Below are 19,658 nucleotides of genomic sequence, written 5' to 3' on the forward strand. Positions count from 1 at the left end.
CCCAGAGCTGACCCAAGAGAAAAGATAGAATGTATTCATGGAGAGACCTGTACACATGTTTAGGCAGCTTTATTTATAATATTCCAAAATGGAAAACAACCCCAAATGTCAAAAAATAAGTCAATTTTTTAAGCTATCATTTATGTTGTATCTCTTTTGTTCACCACCATATCCCCGGTGCTTAGTACTCTGCTAGGCACATAGTCAATACTAAATCAGTATTTGTGAGAGGAATAAAAATTCCAGAAAGGATGAAAGGAGACAGTAATTAATAAACAATTATAGGGAACACTGCCTTAAACCAATAATGATAAGTTGTCTCTAGAGTTTTAATTCAAAATTTGTAGTAATAGGGTTATAATACCAGCCATTAACAACGACTACACACTTACATTTTTACACAAAGAGGCATTATTTTGTATCTCCAACAATGTTACATCATTATCCACAACAACCTTACAATCACTGTTTTTACAATGTGTTGTATTACAATAATGATAATTATTATTGCCTTTTTGCCAAAGGAAAAATAGAGGCTCTCAGAGGTTAAGTAGTTTGGCAGCCAAGATCAGATCCTTAGTATGTATATAGGAGAAGCAAGATTGGAACCCAGGTGATCTGATTCTAGCACCTCTTGACCAGACACTCCCAAAACATACCCAAAACGAAGGCAGAGTTAAAAGCTATGACTTCTAGAAGGGCACTGAGTTTCTGAATTCCAGCTTCAGTAGATACTGGAAAGGACCACTGAATCTTGCCTAGTAGCAACTCAACAACATCCTTCTGCTAACCACTGATTAAAATAATAATAATAATAATAATAATAATAATAATAATAATAATAATAAAGAAGCCCCCAGTGATAAGGCTGCTGCTTGGCATAGTTAACAAAAGGAGCTGCCTTTAGAGAAGATGACCCCGGTCACCCCCATCATCCAAGAGTTGGTCAGGGTCAGAAGCAGGTCTCAGGTCACAGAACAGAGCATAATCAATAGGCCAACAGACAAATCATGCCGATGACTTTGAACTCATTGATCCAGTGTTCTAAATCAGACTTTGCTTATCATCAGAAACCACAAGGGAGTTGCTGTTTTGTTTTGTTTTAAATAAAGATTGAAAGAGTACTTCCACATCCTATATCTGGGCCCAGCTATCTTTACTTTTAAGAGCTCTCCAGGGTATCCCAATGATTTGGTAGTTTGGAAATAAATGACTGTCCTCAACCACATACCAGACCACATCCTAGGGAAAAGAACTGATACACATTGAATCTTCATCTCTATGGTCTCATAAAAATTGAAACTAAGACCCATAAAATGTAGTCAACTTAAAAGAGCAATCTAATTCCTAAACTCTTTGAAAACTCGGAGACCACAGCTTGTAAACTCTGCCAACAAAATGGGAAATGATGAAACATGATAAAAAAATATCTTTATTGCATTATTTTCACTATTATATATTTTTGTAAAACAAAAACAAAACAAAGTAACTTACATTAAAACTCAAAAACAAACTCATTTGGATTTTTGTTTTGTTTTGTTTTTCATCTTTAAAAAAAAAGTATATGTTAAAATGTTCTGTCCAGAGGAAATTCCAATTAAATATCATGGACTGCCAATGACCAAGTCAAAAAACAATATCTCTAAAGACAAAGAACTGAATGTGTTACCATCTCAGGGTTCCAGAGGCTATGAGTATAACTAAAGCAACTATAAGTAGTATTTTTGTCAGAAGATCAAACTAGCGTCATATACTTTAAAAAAAAAAAAAAAGGCCTTAGGCTGGTTTTCAAAGGAGTCTATTTTATACCAGAATAACCTATGAGCTATCTGTTTAACTTTTCCTTTGGAGGGAAACATAAATCACCCATACAAGCCCACTGGACAACTAGGTCACTCAAACATAAAATCGTGGGATGAAAAGTAAGCCATGAATTCAACTGTAATTCCACTCCGAAAACACTTATTGAGCCTGTAGTAATGCCTCAGAACTCTCTAGGCAGTGAGGCCCCAGCCATAAGCTAAGCAGACAAGATCCATGTTATCATGAAATTAAAACCAAGCTTCAAGTATAAACCTATTTAGTATAGGATAGTTATGAATTTATATGCATGGAAGAAAAGATGAAGCACAGCGATCCATCATTAGAGATGCAAAAGAAAAAACTCAAGAAAGTTACCATCACACAACATGAATGTATTTCTCTGTGGTAGATCTTATGATTCCAATGTCAAAGGTCTCAATTCCACTGATCTTAATTTTCGCCAAACCATGAGGGACACAATCTAGAAGGCACGTCTGTCTCCCTCTCCACTGCCCACTGTAATAGGGCCACATCTCAATTTCCAATGCAAAGCAAATGGAACTACCACCATTTGCTCCCACCTTGCCAGACTGGGCCAGGCTTCCATCTGCCTCTATTATCCCCATGTGCTCATGGAACGGACGGCTCCCGGCGAGAGCCTGCGAGGCTGACACATTCTGGGATAAACAGGTCAATTAATTGCCTATACCATGAGCAATTAATGACTTGGGGATGGGAAGCTACACTCAACATATGGCACATCTTGGAGGCTCAAAGTACTACAGATAGGTGGTGACATGTTAAAGGCCTAGATTCAGAATTTACTATGATATTAATTAGTTTCTTCATCTAGCTGCAATTTATGTAGACGTGTAGGGCTATTCACAGGATAGGACCAGCTGCCTTGTCTCAAAATGACCATGGGCCATGGGGAGAAAAACAATTAAGCAATCACTAATCTCCATGGTCACTATTCATTCCGAGTAGTCTCTGATGAAGATCATCTTAAAGAAATACAAACTATGGTGGGTGGGAGAGGGACGGAGGAGGAGCGGAAGAGCAGCCAGTGGCACAATGGCCCAAAACTTGGGTTTCTAAATTGAAAAGACTGTGCTCACACCCATAAAATTGATCTAAACCTTGGCAAAATGGTGATGGCAAAAACTGTTATTAAAAAAGAATGAAAAAAAAAAGACTAATAAAGCTTGCATTATTAATAACACACTGTTCATCTTTAGAAAAATAGGCTCTGAATGAAGCAAAATATTACTGATTTTAACACAGAGGCAAAGACTTACTTCGCATATATCAAATTTTTAAACATCACGTCAACTCACATGACTGCTAATTTAATTAATAAGCAATTCCTTTTATCTAGCAGGTCTAGGAGTGTGCTGCTTGAAATTACAACCCAAACCCAAGTAACAGATAGATAAATAAAAGTTACACTGTGGCAGCTTTCATCCAAAGAGCTCAAGGTACTTCACACATATCTCATTCCATCCTTACAAGTTTATTTTTTTTTCTTTTTAATTGAAACATCTTTTCTGGGGAGACTTTAAAAGGGGCAGGGGTTTCTGGTGTTTACAATACTTTAAATCCACTTTTCCTCTGTTAAGTATTACTTTTCCAGGAAAATTCTTCTCATTTTAATAGGTAACAAATTCAGGACTTTTACTTTTATTAAATCTAAAATAGACACTAGACAGTCATTTTTCACTTATCCATCGACCATATTTGCCCTTAGTGAGTACACTCCCCCACATCCTTTGTTTGCCTTAATTATGTTACTTTTGTCCTTGAACAAATCATCTAGTGAAATACTCAAAACACAATTTCCTCTTAATATATTCACCTAAGTTCCTTCCTCTTTACTAAAGAAAGGGCTGGCTAAAGGTTTCTATCTACCCTTGCTTCTCTTTTATCAGCTTTTGTCAACTTCAGCTCAAAAAGAAGGTCACTGTCTTGCCAAACGTCAGCCAGTGTCACCTTCTGAGTCAATCAGGATGAGCATTAAGAACAAAGATGTGGGAGGTGTTTGGTTAACCAGAGCCAAGAAGCATGAGAAGAAATTCAGGTAATCGCACCACGCATTTTTTTGCAAAACTAATTAAGAAGACACTGTTGGAAAAAAAGGGAGAAAGGGTTTGGGAACAGGAGAATATAGGCACGAACAAGACAGGGAGATATTAAGATTTTTTAATTCTGTGGAAAAAGATTATCAATGACATAAAAATACACCAGTTGCAATGGGCCAGTTGAGGTGAGCCTTGACAGAGAAAAGATCACCCACCCACCCACTGTGATCAGAAGTACACCATGAGAGACTATGGACTCCGAAAAACAATCTGAGGGTTTTGAAGGGACAGGGGGTGGGAGGTTGGGGGAACCAGGTGGTGGGTATTAGAGAGGGCACGGATTGCATGGAGCACTGGGTGTGGTACAAAAACAATGAATACTGTTATGCTGAAAATAAATTTAAAAAAAAAAAATCTAAAAAAATAAATAGATAAAAAATAAAAAGAAGTACAGCAGAGGAAGCCTCCCTACAGCGTCAGTTCTCATTCTCCATCTAGGCCAATGGTGATCACATTCTCCAAATACACCAAGATTTCTTGGCGGACATCATGTAAGTGAGATACTCTTTGTGGTTTTCTTGATTCATCAAATCTAAGAACAGGAGTGCCAGAAGTAGGGAGGGGTATAAATGCCTTTTAAGAGAGAGGTCTTTGCTATAGAAAGAACCTAGATGTCCATAAACAGATGAATGGATAAAGAAGATGTGAGACACACACACACACACACACACACACACACACACACACACACACACAGGAATACTATGCAGCCATCAAAAGAAACAAAATCTTGCCATTTATGATGGAACTATAGGGTATTAGACTGAGCAAAATAAGTCAATCAGAGAAAGACAATTATCATATGATCTCTCTGATATGAGGAATTTGAGAGGCAGGGTGGGGAAGTCATGGGGGAAGGGAGGTAAAAAGGAAACAGGATGGGATCAGGAGGGAGACAAACCATAAGAGACTCTTAATCTCCTGAAACAAACTGAGGGTTGCTGCAGGGTGGAGAGGTAGGGATGGGGTGGCTGAGTCATGGACATTGGGAAGGTATGTGCTATGGTGAGTGCTATGAAATGTGTAAGCCTGATGATTCACAGACCTGTATCCCTGAAACAAATAATACATAACATGTTAATTAAGAGAGAGAGAGAGAGAGAGAGATCTTCGGAAACCCTTCTCTGTTCTGCACTCATGTACTAGGACAGAAACCCACCAGTAGTAAGTGGGTCTCCCTTTTCCTTTGCTTCCTATTCTCACAGAACCCTTTTCTTTCCTTCATAGCACTTTCCTTAATTCACTTTTTTGGGTGGTACTGGGAAGATTATTTGATTAAGCACCCATCCTACTCCACCATCACCCCCACTTAACAGTAGGCCCCAGAACAAAGACCCTGTCTGGTTTTGCTCAACACCAGATCCCTAATCCATAGATGTTCAATAACTACTTGCTGAATAAGTAAATGAATATATACTTATTTCTGTTTCCTCTCAGCTCACTCATTTGACAAATTGACAGCTCTACCCTTCCCCCTCCACTACCCAAAATCTACTCTTTCAAAGTCACAGCGATCTCCCAATGGAATAATCCAATGCACACTTTTCAATCCTTAATTTCTTGGACATACATGCCGTATCTGCAACTGACAAGCTGTTCTTTCACCTCAAAATTTCTCTGCCATATGGATTCTCCAGATTCCATTCCTAGTTTTTGTATCTCTCCATTTCTCCATACTCTGTTTTTCCCTCTACTGGTGTGTTCCAGAGTTCTTCCCAAGACCTAGATCCTCTCTCACAGCACTCTATCTGGTAAACCCATACTCTCTGGATTAAAATACTTACTCATGAGTCTTAAACTTGTAGCTCAAATTCAGACTCAGCACAGGAAGCACAAGGACTCCTGATCCTGATCACAAGAGCCCTGCCCATCTCTCCAGTCTCATCCCCAGCATAGCCAGCTTTCTCTGTGTCCTTGGCCTGCTTCTACCTGCCACAGGGCCTTTGCACATGGATCTCCTTGAAATACTCTTTCCACATCCCAACACCAAATTCAAATCTACTTACTCTTCAGACTGCAGGTCAGGTATAACTAGGAAACTCCTCTCTGGTTTTTTATACAGAATCTTCCATCTCTAGCTCCCCTAGCACTGTGCCCCTCTCTTTTTGGCTACTCCATCAACAGAGGAATTATGTATCCATTTCTGTGATTATGTGATGAACATTTGTCTTCTATTAGCAGTGAGCATCATGAGGGCATATAAAAATCCTCAAACCAAGAGCAACATCCTAAACGTTGGTGTCACTTAATAAATACTCATTTTATATATTAACTGCTGCTCGATAGCTTTATAAGAATGAGAACAGAAAATAAAGGCTGTAAATAGGTAGATTTAGCTTTGCTACTTTGCTCGTTCATTCAGTATTCACATTCACTATTCATTAATCCAGTAAGAGTTTATTTATGAGGCCTTCCCATATATTGGACACAGAGTAAAATGCTCATGATCAGAGGTAAACAAACGAGATGTCATCTCAACTCTCAAAGACTGGAAGCCTATGTCCACAGACCAGAGGTCAACAAACGTATTTTCTATAAAGATCCAGAAAGTAATTGTTATCAGCTTCGTGGGCCTTGAGTTCTCTGTTGCACACTCATCCCTCCACTATAAGGCGAAAGCAGCCAGAGACCATTTGAAAATGAATGAGCACGCCTGTATTCTAACAAAACCTCACAGAAATAGGCAGAGGGCAGAAAATGGCTTGTGAACATTGTTTGCCAAGCACTGGTATAGACCAATGTCTTTATCTCTACTACGTTCGGTTCTCTTCTATGTCAAAGGCACATAGTATATTACCCTACCTTCCTTCTCCTTTCTATTTAACAAGGTTCGGCTCACTTTACCCCTTAAGGTTTTAACCACTGCTTTCTACTTACGTCTTCTAAGACTTCTGGAGTCAACACTTTCATAATTTATTCCCCAAATTATTTTGATAGCCTCCCCACCTCCCACCGTATTCCTCTAAAACTCAACCTCCCACCTCCACCAGCTCCCAGAAGCATCTCTCTGAACATCCCTCTTTTTCTCTAAAATGAAAATATAGGAACCAACCCAGAGAAACAAATAGAAATATGTGCCATCAGGGGCTCCCCAGCATGCACACCATCAGAGCCGAGCTCGGCAGGGTCACAGGGACAGGCCCTGCTCGCCTGTCCCGCCTTCACCGCCCGACTCTCTCTCGGCCCCATCTTCTATCATCTCACATGTCACTGCTCCACACCAAGAACCAGAGCAGTTATGGTTGCCTCGTTCCTCTCCTCATGCCACCCTCCCTGATCCTTCTAGCGTGGCCTCCTTGTTCCTCAGGGCTCCACTCAACATTAACCACCTCACCTTGAGGGGCGGAACCGCAGTCCGTCTGCAGGCTCAGGGTGCTTCGCCACCAGGCAGACCGACTGCCCTCCCAGCGCTGGGAAAGTGAAGGCTTCAACGTTAGAAGGCTTTCCTAGTGCTGGCTAATATTTATTGAGTCCCTTCTACTTGTCCTTCAGGCCTCCACTCAAAGGCAACCACCTCAGGAGCTGTGCTATGTACTTTACATACATTAATTCCCTGAAGGGCCACAGCTGGGGGGTTGATTGAGGTGTTTCTGCTCTAACTTCATCTATACAGTCCTGAAAAATGTCACGTTTTGCAAAATCACACACTGTAAACAGGGCAGCATATAGGAAAAGAGGTTCGAGGCAGACCTCTCCAAACTTCTGGACCTTTGTAACCAGAGCACGAATAACAACAATCAGTAAACCCTAATTCAACACGAGCTGGTTAAATTTCTACCGGCATTCGCGGCCAGCTTCACAGACGGTTTTTAAACCCTGAGACTCCTGCTTCCACCCCTCAAAAGGTAGAGTACGGAGGGTAAGTGCTTCTGATGGAGATCATTTCTTTAAAAATTACAACCCGGGGTGCCTGGGTGGCTCAGTGGGTTAAGTCTCTGCCTTCTGCTCTGGTCATGATCCCAGCGTCATGGGATCGAGCCCCGCGTCGGACTCTCTGCTCAGCGAGGAGCCTGCTTCCCCCCGCTCTCTCTGCCTGCCTCTCTCTCTGCCTACTTGTGATCTCTGTCAAATAAAGAAATAAAATCTATTAAAAAAAAAACCACAGGGGGCGCCTGGGTGGCTCAGTGGGTTAAGCCGCTGCCTTCGGCTCAGGTCATGATCCCAGGGTCCTGGGATGGAGTCCCACATCGGGCTCTCTGCTGGGCAGAGAGCCTGCTTCTTCCTCTCTCTCTTTCAGCCTGCCTCTCTGCCTACTTGTGATCTCTGTCTGTCAAATAAATAAATAAAATCTTTAAAAAAAAAAAATCACAACCTCATCCTGAATATGGCCTTTTTTTGTGAGTGATTGCATCACTGTAAAGAGAAATATCTTAGCAGCTGCCTCCTCTGCACGCTCGCCTTCTCCGGAGAGTGGAGCCTGGTGGGAAAGGCAAGCAGTTCCAGGAGCCTGGATTTCACGAAACCTCCAGGAGGGGCGAACACTTGGTAGACAATCTGCCTATTTTAAAGTCTTCATCTATGGCTAAGGCTTTCTCTATGATAAAGCTTGCCCTTAGCTGCTTCCAGCATTTACATGCTGTGGAGGATGAATTCCAAAGGAATTCCATGTTACACCAGCACAAGTTCTTCATTTACCAAGAACACTGGAGGTACGCACGTTAAAGAAACATACTGCAACAGGATGGGTGGGGTGTACTGATACTGTGCCCATTTTACAGATAAGGAAGCTGAGGGTTAGACTAGAGATTAGATCACCAGACCAAGATTACTAAAGACAGAGCTGGGATTCAAAGACAAGCTGCATAATCCTAGATCTGTGCATTTAAGGAAAAAGAGAAGGAAGGAGGAATCGCAGTATCACTGAAAAAGTAAAGCCTTTGATAGAAAACTGGAAAAAATACACATTCTTTCTCTCTCAAAAGAATTCAAATCAGTATTAATATATAAACTAAAGTAAAATTAATAAATCTATAGAAGTGAATCACACACTCCATAAACAAACATCCTTAGCTTCCACTCATTTTCTGCTTAGTATAGGGAAGAAAATAAAAGCGAGCTATTGAACATTCTGCGACTGCAAATTATGTCAGACAGGCACCTGGGTGGCTCAGTGGGTTAAGCATCCGCCTTCAGCTCAGGTCATGATCCCAGGGTCCTAGAATCGAGTCCCACATCCAGCCCCCTGCTTGGCAGGGAGCCCGCTCGCTCCTCCCTCTCCCACTTCCCGGGAGCTGCTTATGCTCTCCCTCACTCTCCTTTTCTCTTTCTCTCTCTGTCAAATAAATAAATAAAATAAAATATTTTAAATAATTATGTCAGAAATGAGTTTTCACATTAGAGATTCAGTAATCCTGAGATTTAAAGATTTAAAATGGATTTCAAGTCATTTGTGCAAAGAAACTCGTGAACTCTGGGTTCACGCTCATCGTCTGGTCCTATCACACCTGTGCTCAGTCTCCACTCAGAAGCCCTCAGGAACATCTCTAAGACACGGTGAGTGATTCGTCAGTAGTGACACTGTTTGTATTATTATAGGAAGTAAAGTACACATAGGCAAAATAATAGAACATCTAAATGATAATACAATAGAACATCTAAAGGTTTTCCAACTCACCTTTCTCCACCCTCAAGGAGAAACTGGTCACTTTAACTACAGTGGAACTGTAAGCCTTATATACACTGAGGTCTTTGTCACAGTAGCTGTTCGGTGTATATCATGCTAAAAACAAACCTAATGTTTCTTTCAAGGGCTTTCAAAGTCCTTTGTCCTATTCATCTCACCATGAATTAAATTCCAGCGATGTGTAGGTGGGCCCTTCTCAAGCAAAAAGAGACAGATCACTGAATGCCAGTGTTAGGAGGCAAGTCTGAGTCAGATGTGGAGACTGAGGCCCAGGAAGGCAACTTCCCCAAGGTCATACTACAGGTTGATGTTTGATTTCATGGCTGTAGCTTTGATTGTAAAGTAGCAAATACTGTAAGTTCGGCTGAAGACAATGGCAATTGGTCTTATCTCAAGATAATACATATCATGGAAATAAGATAAATGGTGTAATAGCAAAAAATGAAGGTCAGTGAGTAAGCTAGTGTTGAGGGCAGAACACTCAAGGTGACACATGTTTCTAAAAGGAAAAAAAATAAAAAGGGAAGACTAAAATTTTATCTGAATTTTAAGAGATGTGGTTAGGACAGCAGGATCTTAGACAAGAAAAAATAGGTTGTATCATGTAAGGAAGAAGTCAGGTAAACCCAAGGCATGTGAGTCAAAAGACCTGGATACTAGAAAAAAATAATTATGACATCTGATTAACACAGAAGCTGGTTTCCACCAGTTGACTGGCTCCATAAATCAGGTACTAGGGCTTACGAATGAGATGCGGTGATTAAATGTTTTGAACCTCTACTTACCTAAATATAGGAATGCCTTCAAAAGTGAACAGTTCATAAAATTATGGATGGTCACTTATATTTAACCAGAACCAAAACTGCTAAATCCTCAGCTTGTAAGTGAAAGTTTAAACTCAGAATCAAGGAGCAATTTTGATAGCCTGATACCTACTAATTTTATTTAAATCTAGCTCCCGTGTATACCAGTTTCCCCAGGATTTTCCAAAAGAAAAGATTTAATCTTTATTGTCAATCATCAAAACAGTTTCTAAGAATTTAAAGTAATGGGGGGGGCACCTGGGTGGCTCAGTGGGTTAAGTATCTGCCTTCGGCTCAGGTCCTGGGATCGAGCCCCACATCGGGCTCCCTGCTCAGCAAGGAGCCTGCTTCTCCCTCTCTTCCTCACTTGTGTGCTCTCTCTCATTATCTCTGTCTCTCTCTCAAATAAATAAATAAATACTTTAAAAAAAAAGTATTTAAAGTAATGGATGTAAAGTAATTTGGGGGGAGGAGAGATTGAAAAACTGAGCCAAGCATCCCACGATCTTTCCCCTCCAAGAAAAAGTCACTGGGAAGCGAACCAGCATCACCAGATGATTTTCAATACTAAAAATTCCTTGCTGCAGAAACCTAATTGAGGAGTTACCAGTTATAAGGATCTTTATACATCTCATAGACCGCTGGAGAAATTAATTCCAATTTGTATGTAGAATCAACTTTCCTTGTCTTTTGCCAAAGCATTAACCTCTAATCATCTCTCAAGCACCTATTATGTGGCTGAGTCACTGTGGACGTGGTGTGTGTCCCTGGGTGAAACGGAAATGACAGTGATCAGCAGTAACAAGTCCTGTGCCAGGTACAAAGCTAAGTGCTTTGCAAGCATCATGTCACTGGCTTCTCACAGTAACTCTATGAATGAGGGACTTCTATTAACCTTGTCATAGAGACAAGGGAACTGTGGTTCAGAAAGGATCTGGACACTGCCGATCTGACTTGGGATCCCATGTCTTTCCAGGTGAGAAGGGGAACAGCACATAATCAAACACCTTTAGAAAGGAGTTCTTTGAGTGATTTTTAATTGAAAAATGGTAACTCCACTAGAAAAGCAAATTTTTGGTGCAGAAATTTGCCAGGGGCATTTTAGGGTTGTTTCTGATTTCCTCCTCTAGTAGGAGGAAGATAAGAACACAATCTTTATCTTCCGGTGGAAACAAAGGGCACCTGATGGCTCCTGTGTGAGCCAGGCCTCTCTGAAGGCTGGACTTAGGTCCACACTCTGGTTGTACAAGTCAAGAACTCCAAGCATCAGAACAAGTTGGTCTTTCCTGCAGAGTTTCCAAAAATGAACCTTTGTTTTATTCCAACCAGAGGGCAAGTTGGCCACATGTACCGCCAATACTGCCTTCAGGCAGAAAACTAGTACTGGAAAAGAAAAAAAAAAGAAAAACACTTTCTGTTGATGTCAATGCTCCAGTGTGAAAGGCAAAGCCAAGACCATGGTCACGTCAGTAAAGACCTTTGATGTCATGGTCTGACCCATCAAGGGCCTGCTTCTTGTGAAATTATAGATGTTAGGGTCCCTTGGACTCTGAAAGGCCATTCTGTGTTACCACTTAACTAAATCCAATTTGACAAAAGGAATGTAGTTTCCAAAAGCAGAATTTAAGTAACAGTTGATAGTTAATGTTTCTTAAAAAGAAACGACTCTTAACCTTTCTTAAAAGTCAAATACCTTAAGGCCCCCCATTTAATTAGAAACTGAGCTTTTCATTTTTGTTAAAAAAATGAATAGAAGTAAGGGAAAAATGAATTCCATGGTGTTTTTATCAATTTGGACTTGGTTCACACAGCAGCGTCAATATTTACTTGAAGGAGCGATGTACGGTATGTATGCAAGTGAGATATAAATTTAGTTGCCATGTACCTGTGGATGGGGGATTTTTTTTATTTTTTTTATTTCTTTTTTTAAAATTTTTTTATTTCTTTTCAGTGTACCAGAATTCATTGTTTATGAATTTTTTTAAAATTTATTTTCAGTGCACCAGAATTCATTGTTTATGCACCACACCCAGTGCTCCATGCAACACATGCCCTCCATAATACCCACCACCAGGCTCACCCGACCTCCCACCCGCTGCCCCTTCAAAACCCTCAGATTGTTTTTCAGAGTCCATAGTCTCTCATGGTTCGTCTCCCCTTCCAATTTCCCCCTACTTCCTTCTCCTCTCCATCTCCTCATGTCCTCCGTATTATTTCTTATGCTCCACAAGTAAGTGAAACCATATGATAATCAACTCTCTCTGCTTGACTGATTTCACTCAGCATAATCTCTTCCAGTCCCGTCCATGTGGCTACAAAAGTTGGGTATTCATCCTTTCTGACGGAGGCATAATACTCCATAGTGTATATGGACCACAACTTCCTTATCCATTCGTCCGCTGAAGGGCATCTTGGTTCTTTCCACCGTTTGGCGACTGTGGCCATTGCTGTTATGAACGTTGGGGTACAGATTGTGGACAGTGGATTTATTGACCCTTCAGAGCTCCTCCAAAAGCATAGTGGTTTCTGTAACTTAAAGTAGAAACCACTGTATAATTTTAGAATTTCATATTTCTCATATCTGAGGGATTTTACAGGATTAATCTATTTTTAACAACTTTGCACAAGTATATGCATATAAAGGGATTTACCCCACATACAGGTGGCTCTAAAGGGCCACTGGATCACTGGATATTTTGCAACTTCTCTTGCTCTCTCGCTCTATTTTTTTTTTTTTTTTTTGAGAGAGAGAGCAAGCATACATGCATGCGCAAGGGGTGGGGGCAGAGGGAGAGGGAGAAAAAGGATCTTAAGCAGGCTCCACATCCAGCACAGAGCCCAACAACAGGGCTCGATCTCAGGACCCTGAGATCATGACCTCAGCCAAAATCAAGAGTCAGACACTTAACCTACTAAGCCACCCAGGCGTCCCTATTTCACAACTTCTACTTATCTATTTTACCTGAAAGCAACATCTACTTTGCTTGCCTTCCTCCTCCCCTCTTCTCAAGTAAGTGCCTACCTATTATACCACTCTTGGAAAGTTGCCACAACTCCTTACGTATTTACCATAGATCTAAGAAGCCCTACAGGAAAGAAACTTGGTTGACTTTATTTGTACTAACATTTCCCAATTTTCCTCAGGTTTCTTACAAACTAACTTCCAGACTTCCACAACAGTGAATTTCAAACCTGAGCATGGCATTAGAACTTTCCAGAGGACTGGCTACAACAGAGATTAACGGCCCCACCCTCAGAACTTCTGGCTTGACAGGTTTGGAATGGACTCAAGGAATTTGTGTTTCTAAAGAGCTCCTAGGCATTGCAGGGCCTCTGCATTGCAGGTCCCCTGGCCACACATTGAGAGCCACCAAGTTACAGAATATTTTTCCAGAAACACCATTTAGGGTTAAGTTCTACACACATTAGCTTCACGTCAAACTGAATAAAATTTTTACGTCAAGATTAAATGTCCTTCCAGAATGTTATGGATTTTCTCCTGTCTATGAGATATTGGTGGTCTTAAGTGTCCATAAAAATGGTCACAATGACCCATACTCTTAAACCTAAATTATTAATTCTATAAAGATTATGCCAATTAATGAGTTGAAAAATTCTTGAGGTATATGATTTTAATATAAACCTGGAATGCTATTAGGAAAATTGAAAGCAACTTTATAATGGCTTATGTGTTTATTAACTTACATGAAGATGATAATAAAATAAGTAATAAACATTGAGAAAATATATAACTCCAAGCTAAGGCAATCATAAAATCTAACAACACAATGATTTTTCTTTCTGGAAGTCACAGCATAGTTAATATTTTTGCTCTCTTGACTTTCATGCTTGTTGTAATTGAACAAGAATGTTACTTTGTAGGCTTTTAGTATTATATAAAGAACAAATTAAATCTCTCGAACACAGTTTAATTCCAGTATAATCAACTCATTGTTCCCATTAGGAATAACAAGGTATCTAATAAAAGATAAATTATCATTTTAGGTGCATTATTTCTGGTTTAACAAATGGTCAAAACTGGTATCAAAACAGAAAACTTGGGTTCCCAATGAATAAGAAAAGGAAGAAAAATGGTTTCATTGAATTATTAGCTGTGTTGAAAATGCCTAAAAATATACTGCAAGTTAATGGAGAAAAAGCTGCCTTAGCAACAGGAGCATGGACAGAAATCATGTAGAAAATCCCACCAAAAAAACTAGTTTTCAATAACCTACATGTCAATTTAGCTACTAACGAATATATAGTACATTAGTTAATCCTAGGATTAACCAAACTCCTTTTACTTCAAAGTCTTCTTCTGCATCAAGAACATTTTATCAATGTTAAAATGCTTAAATATTCCTGGGGTTTGAGACATCTTGAACATGCTAGACAGGCGCTAGGTAAGTGTGACACATGGAGGTTTGAAAAGAAATCAGGTTGAAAGCACAAATAAGACGTGTGACTCACAAGTCAAGATTTGTTACTGGGCTCAGGCCTGAATGGAAGGCTGTTGGCAGAGAAAGGTCCAAATGCCACGTCACCAACGGTGACTCTTCACTGTGCCTTACTGTGAGAGGCTGTTTTTGACATAAAATATCAACCATACATGAGGTATGTCAGCTAACCTGGCCTCCAAGGATTGCAAGAAGGAAAATAATGATTGAATTTTTTAGGGTCTCTTTGGTGGGGAGGGAGGATGCGAGGAACCAATTTTACGGGGCAGGTGTCATGGCGGCATAGAAAGATGTCAATGTGGAGATGATATTAATTACTGTATTTTGGTAATTAGTAACTAGAAATTATTGTATCATTCATTGTCAACAAAAATAAGGCAGAATCTTTTACTGAGCACTTTCCACCTACCTGACGCTATGTTAAATGCTTTGGGTCCATGCTAACACAGAAGCCACACTGATAGTGCTGGAAATGTGGCCAGTGTGATGAAAAAATGAATTTTTTACTTTTATTTTATTTAAATCCAAATTTAAAGATGTATATGCAATTTAGTTATCAGAAATCTGTTAAATATGTTTATTTAACGTAAGAAAACTTGGGTATATGAATCTACTTTTTCAACCGTAAACCTCAGAGAAGTTAAACACAGACTGAGTAATTCTGATGGAAGTTTAGCCTCAAACTGAAATGTATTGACAGAGGGAAAATACACACTCAATTTGAAGACTTGGTATGAAAAAACCTAGTATGAACCTAGCATGAACTATGAAAAATAAAAAGAATGAAAAGATCTTGTTAACAATTTTTATATTGGTGATATCCTGAAATGATAATACCTGGGATATACTGGGTTAAATAAAATACATTACTAAATTGCTTTTCTCTATTTCTTTTCACTGTGTTTAATGTGACTACAAGGAAACTTAAATTGCCATACATGGCTCCCATTCTGTGTCTAGTGGGCAACACCAGTTTCAGTGTACGATCTCATTTAATTCTCACAAAAACTTCTCCAGAGGAGGTACTAAGAACTCCATTTCACAGATGAGGTCACTGAGGCCCAGAGAGAATAGTAAACTTGCCCAGTCACCCAGTTAAGTGTTGGAGCCAAGCTAATCCTAGGTTTTCAACAGGGAAGCTGATTATGATCGCATCCCAAAGCATGAAGGAGCAGAGCAGTTGGCACGAATGGAAACTTAGCTTCCAAATAGTAACTTACTACATTGTATGGATCCCAAGACTACAGGGCTGAAGTCACAAGGTGCTGTACTTCTCATAAATGCCATCTTTTCAGATTAACCTGCCTGTCATAAATATCACCAAACACTTAACAATGCAGGAGGAGCAAAGGCCATTACTATAGCCCGTCTTACCAGACGAGGGATTCCAATTAAATTCCATCAAACCACCCTGAGCCAATACACTTTGACAAGCACCTCACATCCAAGACCTCCAAGAGCCTGGAATTTTTTTTTTTTTTCCCTAATTTGCTCCCCCTTTCTCTTCACCAAGAGACAAAAGAAAACCCAGTAAAATGCTGAATGGGGCAAAAGCAAACACAACAAAGTTAACAGAGGCCTATAAATGGCCCTTCAGAATTTGTAAAAACACAAAAACAAGAGGGCGCATTTCCATCACTGCACAATATCGCTTTTGTTTAAGAGCCAACTCTCAGGCTTGAAACGTGTTGGTAATAAATCAGCAGGCATTATTTTAAATCAACTGATTTTATGAAATAAGCCAAGAGTTGAAAGAGGCAGGACTAATTACCAACATTCCTTGATGAATTACTTAGCGGCGTGTGCTAAGTCAATGTGCGTCTACGTCTTGATCCCCAGTTTTATCCCATACTTATTTCCCAGGAGGTAAAAAGAACATGTGGCTAATTAAGGCACCGATCTCCACAGCCAGAAGCACTCAAGGTAAGATTTCTTTCAAAAAAAAAAAAAAAAAAAAAAGAAAAGGTTCTTTGCCTGGTACTTATTAATCTAATTTTTACTACTTCACTAGAAAAACAGAGCTAATCTTGTCACCTTTAGGCAGTCTGAACTACCATGCAGTGCTCAGAAAAAAATGTTACATATTTGTAATTTAGCCAATAAGAATTTCTTAAGCCCTTCCTAACCAGCAGGAATGTCTCTGGTTTGTCGCTTCTAATTAAGTCTCAACAAAATTTCTAGCTCCTAAATTTTAATTATACAAAACTCAGGGCCAACAGGGGAGATTACAACAAAGCTATGCCTGGTGATAAGGTAGCAGAAATCTGAATTTCACTTTTCATGTTGGGCCTCTTAACTACTTTTGAAAATTATTCACAACCTGGTGATTCAAATCCTTTTCTTCATGTTTAATTTCCAGGACCTGTACACCTTGCTATCTCTCCTGCGGGAAAGGCCATGAGAGGTGTGCGATGTGTGGAAGTCTAGCCAACTCACTTGACAGACCAACTCTACTGCTCGGAAAGCTGTGGGCGAAGAGAACTTTGTCAAGAATCCTGAATAAAAGGCACTGGAGACACTCACTTTACATTAAGAATATATGCACACACTCTTCTAATAAAAAAAAAAATAGAGCCTCTCACCACCACCACCTCCAATCCCAAAACCTGTTCCAGAGGTGTATGCTTGTACATTTGTACATCTGTACATCTGTACATTTGGTACAGCTTCATCCAGACCCTTTACTAAAACATTAGTTTTTAAAAGAATGGTTAAAATGATTCTTTGTCACAAAATAAATCTCTGGCAGCCTCCAACTTCATCTGCTTTATATGCTCCAGTTTTGAGTCATCTCATTTGTGCAAAATTATAAATTAATATGCAAAACATCCAACTTCATAAACAAGGTCTGAAAGACTAGGGTATTGTCAGGAACTACAGTGTCCTTAAAGTTCAAGGTGATATCCAAAGAACTCAATAAAAAGAGACATATTCAGGACAAGAGCTAATATTCTAGTCCTGATTGCAGTTATACCCTTGCATAAAGCCACAGTGCTGATTTACATAATTTTAAACACAGGTCCCACCCACTTATTTTAGTAGGGCAATGGTAAAATTAGATTGTGCTTACTCGTGTCCACAATCTCTGTTGTTCAAGGGCATATTTATAGAAGGTGGTCTTTCAAATCGAAGCCCTTCCCCTCATTGTTGGGAATGAGTAGGAAACATTCATGAAGAGGACTTGTGACCTTTCTGTAGAGTGATGTAAGAATTATTACAGCTGACACTATTCACTTAAAATCCACTTGAAAGCCAACAGAAAAGCAATCAGAATTGAAACTCCAGTTTTAGGTGCTAAAATATAGCAAAAGCTATTAATACTGCAGGGGGCAGGGTAAGAAAACAATAATGCAACCATAATTGTAGGAAAAGATTCCTATTTTATTTTTATTTTTTATTAACATATAATGTATTATTAGCACCAGGGGTACAGGTCTGTGAATCGCCAGGTTTACACACTTCACAGCCCTCACTATAGCACATACCCTCCCCTATGTCCATCACTCAGCCACCCTATCCCTATCCCCCTCCCCCAGGCAACCCTCAGTTTGTTTTGTGAGATTAAAAGTCTCTTATGGTTTGTCTCCCTCCTGATCCCATCTTGTTTTATTAGGAAAAGATTCCTATTAAAAGATGTGTGTGAGTCCATTGAAATCAGCGTTTCAAAAGCAATTTGCTGCAAAACAAATACATTATTAAAATGTACACAGCTATAAAGGACGTGAATTGGGACAGCCTGAGCCAACAGGATCCTTAGAGCATAAGCGATCCTGAGTTACGATTTCTGGATGCTGTCACAGAAACTTTCACTGTAGTGCTACATTAATCAATAATGATACTATAACTAAACCAAAAATTGCCACTGTGGTCACTGTGGCCAGGTGGTCTTTTATGAAGTAAGAACATATTCCGATCTTTTATCTGGCAAATCATGGAGACTCAGGGATCCACTCTAATTATTCAATATAGATGGCCCCATAATAATCCTAAATGCTTCAGATCATGTATCCTTCCATTAAACCTATAAAATTCCTCTATAGTTTCTCTCTAACCTCCCACTTTGTGCTAACACACTCTGTTACTGGGGATTCCTTAGAAATGTTTACAGTATGTCCTTGAACTCTGTAGAAAACCACAGGGGATATGGTTATAAGTAACAGGGTAGGGTGTGGAGCCTCCATGACAAGAGTGCCTCAGTTTCCTCATCTGGAAGACAGGGCTTACCCCATCAAGCCCGTAGGGTTGCTAGAGGAATAAATCAGATATAGAATAGGACGTATTTAGCCTACCAGCCAATAATCGATGTCTGCATAGTCACTGTCTGTCCTCCTCCAAGTTACTTTAGCCAGTACTGCATTTACACCAGTCATTCTTTTTTATTTACTTATTTATTTATTTTATTAAGTAAACTCTACCCCCAGTGTGAGGCTCGAACTCACGAACCCAAGAGATCAAGAGATGCATGCTCTATCGATGCTGTACTGGCTGGTACCCCTACTGGCCAGGCACCCCTCCACCAATAATTCTTATTAAAATTTTAATCTGTGGCCTGAAGCTGTGCAACAAACATCTCCTGCAGGCCCTAGGCTACGATGTCACTCTAGAGAGTAACAATACTACTTCTCCTTCCTGAAGCTTCCCAGGCCATTTACTCTAAGAGAGGTACTACCACTAGTGGTTAAACAACCTGAGCCATGAAGTGCTAACTGAGCAGGTTCGTTTCCTGACTGTACCACCTGCTTCCTTGACTTTGGATGAGCTGCTTACCCTTTGCCTCAGTTCCCACATCTGTGATATGGCGATGCGAATGCTAACTGCCCGGAGCTGGACATGC

General features: G+C 39.9%; 1 protein-coding gene across 9 annotated transcripts in view; it reads right to left on the minus strand.

Moving 5' to 3' along the window:
- Positions 1-19,658, minus strand: part of MITF (melanocyte inducing transcription factor) — a 221,172-nt gene that overhangs the window by 62,670 nt on the left and 138,844 nt on the right. The window contains exon 1 of one of the 9 annotated variants that reach the window (XM_082691141.1): positions 7,276-8,052. The exons of the other annotated variants lie outside the window; for them this stretch is intronic. The gene's annotated coding sequence lies outside the window, so the exon portion shown is untranslated. Of the gene's footprint in view, positions 1-7,275; positions 8,053-19,658 lie in introns of those variants that run through there. 9 annotated transcript variants of the gene reach the window in all.

Source organism: Mustela nivalis (assembly GCF_964662115.1).
Source record: "Mustela nivalis genome assembly, chromosome: 1".
Classification (NCBI taxonomy): Eukaryota; Metazoa; Chordata; class Mammalia; order Carnivora; family Mustelidae; genus Mustela; species Mustela nivalis.